The 11,385-nt window shown below is 40.8% G+C and overlaps 1 long non-coding RNA gene across 1 annotated transcript; it reads left to right on the top strand.

Moving 5' to 3' along the window:
- The first annotated feature begins 271 nt into the window (after window positions 1-271).
- On the top strand, window positions 272-9,002 carry LOC139799605 (uncharacterized). The gene is made up of 3 exons (XR_011727369.1): window positions 272-720; window positions 2,289-2,394; window positions 3,250-9,002. It is a non-coding gene; the product is annotated as an uncharacterized lncRNA (long non-coding RNA).
- Window positions 9,003-11,385: the final 2,383 nt, after the last annotated feature.

The raw sequence follows: 11,385 nt of genomic DNA, 5'->3' as shown, positions 1-11,385 counted from the left end.
CCACCTCCCTTCCCCGGCGCCTCAGCGCGGCCCCCGCCGCCCATTTCGGCAAGAGCCGCAGAGCCCCGCGCTGCCGGAGGCCGCCTCGCTCCCCCCCCGACCCGGTGCCGTGGCTGCGGTGAGAGGCTCCGGGGCGGTGGAAGGGGCACGGAGCCGGGAGCGCTGGCAGCGGACGCGGGGGCGGTGCGGGGGCGGGCGGCTGCGTGGGCCGCGGCGGCGGGGCGCGGACAGGTGGGCTGGCGGGGGGCGGGCGGGCGGTGCGAGCACGGCAGAGGCGGGACGGCCGTGGGAAGGCAGCGAGGCGGCTGCCGAACCGCGCTGCCCCCAGCCCGGCAGCAGCAGCAGCAGCGGCGGTGGCGGCGGTGGGAGCCCCGGCATAAAAAGGGAAAAGGGGAAGGGGATGTGCGCGCTTGCGGGTCCGCCGCGGCGCCGTGCGGCGGCACCGGCAGAAACGTGCCTGGGAGGGAGCTGGAGCGGGAGGCTGTGCCGAGAGACGAGCCGCCTCCCTCCATCCCGCCCTCCCGCAGGAATCCCTGGCGGGAGGCGCGGCGGCACCCGGGGCGTGCGGCTCCCCCTGGCTGCGCCGTGGCGGCGAGAGGGAGGGTGGGTGGGATGGAAGGAAGGAAGGAAGGAGAGAAGGAAAAAGCCGTGCTGGCGAGGAGGAGCCGCCGCCTCATCCTGCGGCACCGGCCGGAGACGTGAGGAGCCCGGCGAGCGCAGGTGGGTGGGCAGCGCTGGCTCCCCGCAGCGGCAGCTACCCCTACCCCTCGGCCCTCCGGGTGTAGCCGCGACCCTCTGTCCTCTGGCACCGTCCCGGCGGGAGGCACCGCGCCCGCGGTTCCCTGCGCCTTCTGGGCTGGGGGCGGTGGGGTGCTGGGGGGAGGCGGTGGGTGCCCGCGGATGCTCGTAGCGGGGCGGCGCCCGGCGTGTACCTGAGTGGCCGCCGCCGGACCGGGAAGCGGTGAAGGGATCCCGGGGGGTCCCCGCCCGTGGTTTCCTTCCCGGGGTGGGATGGGGAGGGGGGCGGTGGAGTGGCAGGGCGGGAGTGTTACCTGGACATGTGCTTCGGGGAGCAGGCAGTCTCACCGGTGCTTGCGACTGTATTTATTTATTTATTATTAATTTATTATAATAATTTATAAGCAACTTTTTCTCGGAAAGCCGCAGGGTTTGGTTTTTTTTCGGTTTCTGTTCTAGTTTGACATTTCTGGTCGAGGCTGCGATTGCTGTGGACGTCGGGTAGTGGCGGGGGTGCGGGTACCCGGGCAGCCGTAGTCATCCATGTGGTAGCCGTGGCGTGGTGACATTAGTTAGTTTCTGTCCTTTAATGACTTGAGAGCGTTTTTTCCAGATAGAGACATAGTGGGGAGCGTTCGGGTGCTGCTTCTAGGGATGCCATGAGCAATTCTTCACTGGAAGAAGGGGGAGATGCATGCGCACGCAAAAGCCAGTGCTCCCCCCGAGCTTGTACTCCGAAACTTCGTTGTTTGGTGAAATCCCTGTACTCAACGCCAGCAAGCTTTTTTTATTTTTTTTTTTTTTTTTCCAGGAAGGCTTGAATTTTCAATTTTAGTATATTTTCAGGAAAGTGAAAATGTAAGAGCTCTGGGTGGTGTGTTTTCAGGTCCTATTTTGATGTAAATGGTAAATTCAACGGATCTGTGGCATATTGCTCAAAGTGCACTAAGTTTGCCGTGGTTTTCAAATGTTTTTCATTTTAAGTTTGCATTAAGAAAAGTTCAAGATCACTTCTGGTTCTCTGAGATGTTATTCCAAATATAACTTTTTTTTTTTCTTAATTTTTTGTGTGTGTGTGTTTCTTTACAAACTGTGCAAGGTAACTAAGCTGAGCATGGAAATAATGTTTCTGTATAACTATGTTAATTTTTCAGGTGGAAAAACAAATTAGATTTTTCTGTATTTACTAAGTAATTAAGTGCAGATGCTGTTTGTATTCCCATTTCATAAGTCACCTTGCTCTGTCAAGGTTATGATTTGTCCACTAAGCAAAGAAGATAACGTACAAATCTATAAAGCATGCATCTGTCTTAAAGTTTTAACTGTTGTCTTGGGTTAAATTAATCTGGAACTGGAGTTTTATCTTCCTTCCTGAAATTTATTAAATAGAAAATTGTAAACTTCTTTGTTCGAGTACCTTAGCATGCTTTTCACAAGGTGGAATGCTTTAGGATGGTTGTGTAGAAAAACAAGTGGGCTGAAACATTGTGGCAATAGGACTTGCAGCATAAAATAATAAAATATGGCTAATTTCTCTTGTATGACTACAGGTGGCAGTGTAGAAGCCAAGAACAAAACCTGGCAGAAATTATATTCTGTGTACAAGAAAATGAAGAGTGTACCCATGACTAAGCACAGGAACCTGGAAAACCACAGGTATGTGAAGTGATTCATGCAATTGCCTATGGTGCTCCCAGTATTTACTGTGTTCTGCTGTTCCTTGCTCAATAGGTATTTTTGGACCAATTATCACTTAATGTATTCACAGTAAGAGCCTAATCAAAATGTCATGGAAAAATCTATATTTGATTACTTAAAGGAGAAAAAATACTTTGAAGGCAGTATGCAAGGAGAGATGGGACTTTCCCACTTTTAATGGTCGATTTTAACTATAAACAGCCAGGGAGTCAAGTTGCATGTAGATTATTATATTAGTGTATATATATATAGTATATATTATATATATTATATATATATAATTATATATATAATTATATATATAATTATATATTTGTTTAAAAATACTTTTTAAAAATAAATTGATCTCATATTGATAAACCTAGCAGAAGTTATAGGTCTGAATATACTTAAAATGAAGAAACAGATGATAAAGATTTGCATGTCTGGATATTCTGGATGTCATCAGTTTGATTTTTATGAACACTGAAGAAACAAAGGCATGAGGAGGATGACAGAGGTGTAATGAAGAAGATGTAACTTCAGATAACTGTCCAGTAGTGATGCCTATTTGTTTTTAAGGGTTAAATATTGTAAGAGTGTAAAAGTAGTAATTTTATAACCTTGTGTTATTAAAAAAAAAAGTAAAAGTAAACAGTACATAGCAAGGGCTCATTATTAGTTGTCATTTTTCAAAGCAAAGGGAAATATTAGATTACCTTAACAATTATTTTTCTCATTAATTAGCAACTTTAGAGGGAGGCAGAGCTTTTCTTGTATGTTTACATTGGTGCACACAGCATGTAGAAATTAGTCCATGGGTCTGCATTCCAGGATCCATGGGAAGCCATGGAGGATGGGACAAGCCCCCAGCTGGAGCTTGAGGATTTTTTGGACTGATGAGTGGGAAGTTATCCTGGTAAGAAGTGTCAAAGTGCAGCTATCATTGTGTTTATGTTTGAATATATTTATACTTTTTCATTTGACTGTTCCTATCCTAGTCTAAGAAGCTTTTTGCCTTAACCTTTGAATTGCTTCTGAGAGAATATGGTTGTCCTACAAATGTCCACAAATGATGAAGCTGTCTTGTGTCAGCTACCCTGCAGTAATTGACTTTGGGCACATTTTTAGTTATCCTCAGTTGCTAAGTTTCAGACGGACTGATTTTTATTTCCCTGTTATACTGGGCTAAGACCATGCATCCCATTAGTTATAACAAAAAAGCTGTCACAAAGAAACAGTTAAATTATAGTAGCTTGGCATCTCAAGCTTCTGGAATCCAAATCAAAATTATTTTCTTTCTGCTCATTGTTGAAAAAAGCAAACAAAAAAAGAACAAAGAAACCCCAGCATTCAGGGAACTATATTTCAGGTATTGGTTTGTGGGCACCCAAGCCCTGGGGCTGTAAGCTCTGTTGTGAGTCTATATATTAATTAGTGAATAGTAAGATACTGATCTGTTAGAGAGGCTTGTGGGTGCTATCATAATGCTTTAAAAACATACAGTGTGCCTTGGCTAGAGTACCCTGAAGAGCCATCACAATTCTTAACTTCAATTAAAAAAAAAAAATAAAAAAAAAATAAAAAGATCTGATCTTTAGGGCTGTTCTGCAGGTGAGAGCTCTTATAACCACCTTTGCCTGGCTATTATCTTATTGCTTGTCACCTCTTACTTCTGAATGGAGACACACTCAGGTGTAGCTGGGAAGAAAGAAGCATCAGCATTAATTTATATACAGCACTGTAGGTTTTAAAATTATCTCTTATTGAGCAAACAGTTAAATGTAACTTTAAAACTTGCATTAATAATCCTGATAAAGTCAACTGAACTGTTTATGTAGTAAAATAATTTTAAAAATTAATGGGGTCTCCCAGTACATCAGGTGTTCAAAATATTAAATAAAAGACAACTGGTAACGAAGCAGTGTAATGCTCAGGAGTTCAATTTACAGAGGCTGCTTGGTGCTCGATTTTTAACTATTGGCATAAATGAATGAAACTACTTGTTAAAGTGCCTTTTGCAGTGTATAGCAGTTGTGTTCACAAGATGATTCATAACATTCAGCAACTGTGATGAGTCTCCTTGTTATTACTGGAGATTACTAAGTACCTGATGTATTTGCACTACACTGGAGTGCTCTAAATTAGATTTGATGGTGGTAAGGGAAAGAGAACCATTTTCTATCAACTGAAAAATCAGGCCTGTTTTATGAATCAGTTAGTCAGTATTGAATTTCTCTTTACTGTATAGCAGAATTTATCCTTTACAAATGTTTAATAATCTTGCTTATAACTGTAGCAGTGACAGTGTGTGTGGGAAACCCATGAGACTTTTGTGTTGAACACGGTGTACACTATAACTCATAAAATAGAGCAGACTTGCTGTAACTGAAAGTAGAATTCATAGTAAGAAATCTAGATTTGGAATCTAAATATGTAAGATCCCATTTTGAATCAGCAAGTCTTGGTTATATAGAATGCTCTTTGATTTGATGTAGGATGTATTTGTAGGTACAGCTCCCATTAAGAGTGTACCAAATGTGGTTGCAACTTGGAAAACTGTCTTTTCCTTCTGCTTTGAACTGAAAGTTGTGGCTGGTTACATGTTCTGTTGTCTTAAGAATAGTGTATTTAAGGGCTTGCACAATCAGTCATTTTACACCATCATTAAGATAGCTGTAATATACTAGATTAACTGCCAGGCAATCATTCTTTATATTAGAATTTTCTGTCATTGTTATGTGGGTTTTACACAAGAAATATTAAACTTTCTTGGTTTTTTAACTTGTATAAGGTTGTCTTGAAAATGGTTTGTGGGGACCTGGAGAATGCACTAGGCCTGTGGATTAATGATGCTGAATGGAAGACAGAGAAATGACTTTATTTCACAAAACAGATATATTAATGAGTACCAACCAGTCCAGTACCAAAGACAGATTTTTAGAAAATTAATAGATTGTCTATCAAGAGGATGAGGATGGTTTGAATCAAAGGATCTGGAAAGGGAGGTAGAAAGTAAGAATTTCAGATGGAATACACAGAGTAAGCCTAAAACACAAGGAGTGTACCTCAGGCCATTTAGCCTACGGCTTCTCAGGCTAGAGGTTGATATCAGATCTCCAGTTAGAGAAGAGCAGCATTGTCTTATTCTCAACAGCTTTACAACAGATTTTAACTAAAGGGATAGTTACAACAATGCCCATGGTGGATTACTGTAGCTGGAGTGGACTCTTGGGAAAGCCACTGCATGCCAAATGTAAATGTAAGGAAAGTGTCATTAATTTGCACATGTGTAAAGTAAACCTCCAGACAGGTAATCCCAACTGCTGTCTCTAGGAAGACTGCCACTGGGCCTTTAATGAGAAGTAATGTAGGAGGACATCAAACCTGTAAAGAAGAAATGATCTTGTCATGCTGTAGGCGAGACCTTGCTCTTGGGTGACTGCCAAGTATCCTTTTGCTCTAAGGGTACTATTGCATGGTGTTTGATTCTAGATTACAGAAGGATTGCATCTTCCACAGTGGAGCTGCACTTAACTGGTTGGATTTATGATGCTAGAAAGGGAATATTGAATGACCTTCCAAATGTGTGCCATGGTGGCTTACAACATGAAGCATCTAGACTCTCTTTTGGTGCTGGAGAAGCTGGTGGAGAAGTGCTGGTAACACAGAAAGGGTACCAAAATAGTGTTGGAAGCAACATCCGAGTTGCTAGGTAGATAGAAGATTAAGAATAAAGACCTATGAAGCATCAGTCTGCACTGTGATCCTAATACCCTGCATGAGGACAAGCAGACAAGGGCACAGAGGCCAAGATGGCACAACCTCTGGGGCTGAAGTCCTTAACATTGCTGTACACAGGACAGAACTTGTTGGAAGTCATGTAGAAAACAGTGAAGAGCTGCCTGAATAAATTAGTGCCAATTTAGACAGGATCACAGAAGAATAGGCAATCTGACCAAAAGGAAGTTTTTCTAAGCAAATACTAGAAGACCAGAACATGACACTGAGAGAACAAATGCCTCCTTAAAAAAATGTGTGATTGACAGCATAGATCTATCATAGGGGATGTAGCTAGCAGGATGTTCATTGGGTTTTCTATGGAAAGCCTGCTAAGATGGGCAGTCAGAAGAGTAAAATGCTTACAGCCAGTGTGGAGAGACCCAGACCAAATGTGTATCTCCTAACAACTGTGTCTCTGACCCTTTGAAAATATTTTAAAAAACAATTAACATAGTTGAGCAGGCTGTAAGGAATGGAAAGATATCCTTCAAAATACTGCCAAAAAAATCAGGCAAATTAAGCATTAAATATATGGTAAAGGAAGTTAAAGCTTGATACGTGATTTTTTGAAAGTCAGAGAAGCTTGTCATGAATATTCTTTCAAAAATCACAGAAATAAGAAGACTCTTGGGCCAATAGATAATGGATATCTAAAAGAGCTCAAAGAAGATTGCACTGTATCTGAAAGAGTATGAAATACTCATATTGACTGTGCAAAGGCTCAGATACTCAAACAAAATCTCTATGGGGAGAGAAGCATAAGGTCTTATTGAGGTACCTGTTCCAAATCAGACTGCTGCTGGAGCAGTTTTTGGTTTAGAACAAAATGAGTATAAATTACAGCATATTGCCACCACTGGATCCATCCAAGACCTGTTGAAGATCTCTCAGTATAAAATTACTGAACTGGTAGTGATGGTGTTTAACAGCACATGCTGATGTGGTAGCGGTGGAGGTGAGGGTGCCAAAGATGATGCCAGTTTTTTTTTTTAAAAAGGCTTCCAGAAAGCCTGCAGGAAAGAACAGGATAAATATGATGGACATTCAAATCAGTCGCTTTTGTAGTAAATGTACTGAAGAAGAAAACGAATGGATTTATGTTCAAATTTGATATACCAGGAAAGAGTTGGAACAGCCTCAAGGTCTGGTAGGGTTCTTTGAAGACACTGTTGAGGTTTTAAGTGGGAAGTAGCTGATGCAGTATGCCTGAGTTTCATGAAGTCTTTTGAGATCTACTCTCTGAAGGTGTTGAGCAAAATGAAACTGCTCTGACATAAGAGGAAAGTTCTCTCCTACACTGACAGTTGGTTAGAAGATGGGGTAGGAATAAATGACCTGTTTTCAGATGTCGCCAGTAGAGCTGCATGTGGATCTATCCTTGGTTTAATGCTAGTTAGCACATGCATTGGTGATCTGTAAGAGTGACTGGAATGATTTTCAGTTAATGAGGATAGCAAAAATGAAAGCTAATTATGAAGAGTCAGTGAGGGGTCTTGTGATGCTTAGCATCTGGGGATGAAGCTTGCTGCTGATACTATGATGTATTTCATGCAGGGAAGAACAGTCCTGCTATTATTGTCCTGTAAACTATTAGCACCAAAGGAAGCAATCTTGTAGAGAGCTTACCATGGTAAATTTAAGCATTGCTTAAATGTTACAGACTCATCTAAAAAAAAGGTATTAGGGAAAAATAGCAAATAGAAGGGAAGTCTGCTAGGCCAGTCTAAATCACCTGTGCTTTTGTCTTTACCTCTGGGTGCTACTCTGATACCTATATATAAAGAGTGAGTTAATGGAACAAGAAATGGGTGGCAGTGATGATAAAGAGCAATTAAATAGATTAAGAATCTTCAGCCTGTCAAAGAAAGAGCGAAAGATGAAAGTGATAAAAATCTATATAGGCGTGTAATAGAAAAAATTATCAGGGAATGCTCATCAACTGTATCTTGTAGTACACGACCCAGGGGGATCAAATAAAATTATCAAGTGACAGATTCAGAACAAGAGGTGGCTTTTTTTTTTTTTCATAGCACATGCTTTAACTGTGAGCTGCTCTGCATACTGAAAGTTTACCTGGATATGGGCTTTCAGCACAAAAGCATCACACCTTAGAAGGAAGACAAAGCACTGTTTCTGAAGTCTGAGGAGGAGCATCCCTGCAAGCTTTTGCTCTCCTAGTGCTCTTCTCCAGACCTGTGCTCTCAGCCTCTGATAAAGACAAAATATGGGGAGGATAGAGGTATCTTTGGTCTTTCTGGTTATTGCTGTTACAGATTGCAGAATCACAGAAAGTTAGGGGTTGGAAGGGATCTCAAAAGATCATAAAGTCCAACCCCCCTGCCAGAGCAGGGTCACCTCCAGGAGGTCACACAGGAACACATCCAGGTGGGCTTTGCATGTCTCCAGGGAAGGAGACTCCACAACCACCCTGGGCAGCCTTTCCTGTGCTCTGTCACCCTCACAGTGAAAAAATTTCTCCTAGTGTTTATATGGAACCTCCTACACCCAAGTTTCTATCCACTGCCTCTTATCATTGGGCATAAATGAGAAGAGCAAATATAAAATTAAATATAAAATATACTATATAAAATTAAGATAAATTGAAGTTTCCAAAGAAAATGCTGACCATATGCCACTCTATGCATAACAGAATTATTGGTGAAGAAAGCATGTTCAGAAGTACCATTTTTTTTTCTGGGTACAAGTAACTTCTCAAAGGAAAAGCAAAAAAACTCCGTTCTCCTTGAAGTCTGTACCAGTCCTCATTACATAATGTTGATAAATGAAATTCAGTGGATATACAAGGGATCTGAGATTCCTTGTTCTGAGGTGTCAATATTTAGCTTTAGTTCTGTGTTTGCTGAAAGTAAGCTGGGCATTGGTTATTCTTTGCAGTTTTTCTTCAGACGGGCTGAATTAAAAACCTAATTAAAAAATTATATAATAAAGTGAAAAATGCAGTTTTTATGTCATGAACAATAAACATCGTCTCTTTTCCTATGAATGTCATGAGATTGCCTGTAGATTCTTTCTTTATCCAAACTTCCAAATACCAAAGCTATATTAGATTCATACTCAATAAGGAGCTGGAAGAAATAGGTAAAGAATAAGGGATGATTTGACTGTTAGACATGAAAAAGGCATTTAAGTCTTAGAAGGGTGTATAAGTTATGGAAAAAGAATTGTGTAGTCATCTAACCCAGTAAGAAATGAAGTCTCAGTGGTAAGGCCTATTAATAAAAAGAGCTGTGAGGTACAGAATCAGTGCAAACACATCAGTACCCCCTGTGAGGAGTACAAAGGAGTAACCTTTGTATATGCAAAGGTTACTCTAACCCAGGAAAATTAAGAGGGAGCAATAAACCAGCTTCTCCAGTGGGTGAGACAGAGCAACCCAAGCTGGTTTCTGCTCTGCATTACCCTCTACAGGAGATTTTCTGTCAACACTGGTTACAGGCTGACAGGGGAGACTCATACAAATGGCCTCCCAAAGTCAGCCTCTGAACATCCCTGTTCTGTGTGTTAGCATCAGGCCTGACTTTTCTAGAAGCTTTAGTAGGTCACTTTTTTTTTTTTCAGTGATACTAAGATAAAATTACACAGTAAGATGATACTAGACAAAATTGTTTTGAGAGGTTTCATGAAGAAGTGCTTAAAGTCCAGATTGTCGTACAAATTTTTCTACATTTGCATGGCAAAACTAAGAGCAGTATTAAAAATGTGGCTAATATACTTTTCTATTTAAGAAAACACACCCTAAAATCAATTCTTTTAAGTGAAAAGATAAATAATGCAAAAATATAACATGAATTTTCTTCAGATTAGAAAAGTTAGGCAACAGAGCCTGTTTGGAAAAAAAGGGTTAATTATGTACCCCACCAAACATCCTCAACACAACTTTTTTTCTTCAAGGAAGTCCTCATGTTATCTCAGTTGTTTTTATGGTCTCCTCAAATGCTCTTTAGAGTCTTCCTATTTGTTCAACAATAACAAAACATACTTCTAAGAGTATGTTTTTCTCTTTTAATTCCCTATAATGGAATGATAGCAGAGAAAAAAAACGGTAAGAAAAATCTTGTTTTCCTCTTTATTTGGTAATTACCTAATTACCAAACTAGGTAATTACATTATGGAAGCTGAGCCATTGGCAGTCTGACTCTAGATCACCACAGGTGAGAGTAAGTTTTAGCTTTTCTCTGAAAGTAATTAGGTTCCAGGCACCACAGAACAGAACTTCAGTAGTAATGTGCTCAGAGGCTTAGATTTTCACCTTCCTTCACAACCATACTTTAAACCATTACGTATGGTCTTAAATATCTGAGAGAATGTACCAGTCACAGCACACTTCCCAAGCAATATTTATTCCCATGTTGTCTCAAGAAGACACTGCTGTATATATTTTTTCTTTTTTTTTAACTGAGTGAAATAAGTTCTTTGGAAACACTTTCAGTTATATTCTTCTAATGGAAAATCCTCTGAGAAGACAGGTTGTGTATCTCACTGTTATGAAACTACTGCATATGTACTATTTTTTTTCCTTTTTAATATCAACTAGATCGTGTGTTTCTTTGTTTTGAGTAGGCTGGCTGGCTCTGTAGTTATTCTCTGATGCCTTACAAATAACTGACAGTACTTGTTAGTTTTCATTTGGATGGTTCTTGGTGTTCCTGATAATTGAGATGGTTGTGCACTCTATAATAACAATAATAACAACTTTGAAGTAAAAAGTTAAGTTACGTGGTCTCCTTGACTTGGATTTCAGCTACGTGAAGTCAATGCTGCTCACAAATAAAGTTGTAAATTCTTATGAAACCTTTGATAAAATGGAAGGCAGAGCCCAAAACAAAAATCTGCTTATCAAGCCTGTGCTGAGCCCAGTGGCCAGGGACAGACATACTTCCTACATCACCCCCTACAGCTCTGCATCCCACTGGCTCCTGATATTGCAAAGAAATTGCAGGTCCTCTAATTTCAGAGACTAAAACTGTTGTTGGTTGCTTTTCTCTTTTTAGTTATTCCTTCTTTTCTCTTTTTCTCTCTGATTTTTCTTTGCTTCTTTGTGGTTTTACCTTAAATCACCATCCAATTACACATATTAGAGGTTTGTTGTTTTTTTTAAATTTTGACCCATCTCATTGTTTCCTGAAACTGGTAAACATTGTCTCCCACATTCCTTTACTCCATTTA

The sequence above is a fragment of the Heliangelus exortis genome, chromosome 1 (assembly GCF_036169615.1).
Source record: "Heliangelus exortis chromosome 1, bHelExo1.hap1, whole genome shotgun sequence".
NCBI classification, from domain to species: Eukaryota; Metazoa; Chordata; class Aves; order Apodiformes; family Trochilidae; genus Heliangelus; species Heliangelus exortis.
Note: the sequence above shows the minus strand (reverse complement) of the source record. Positions and strands in the feature narration are given on the sequence as shown.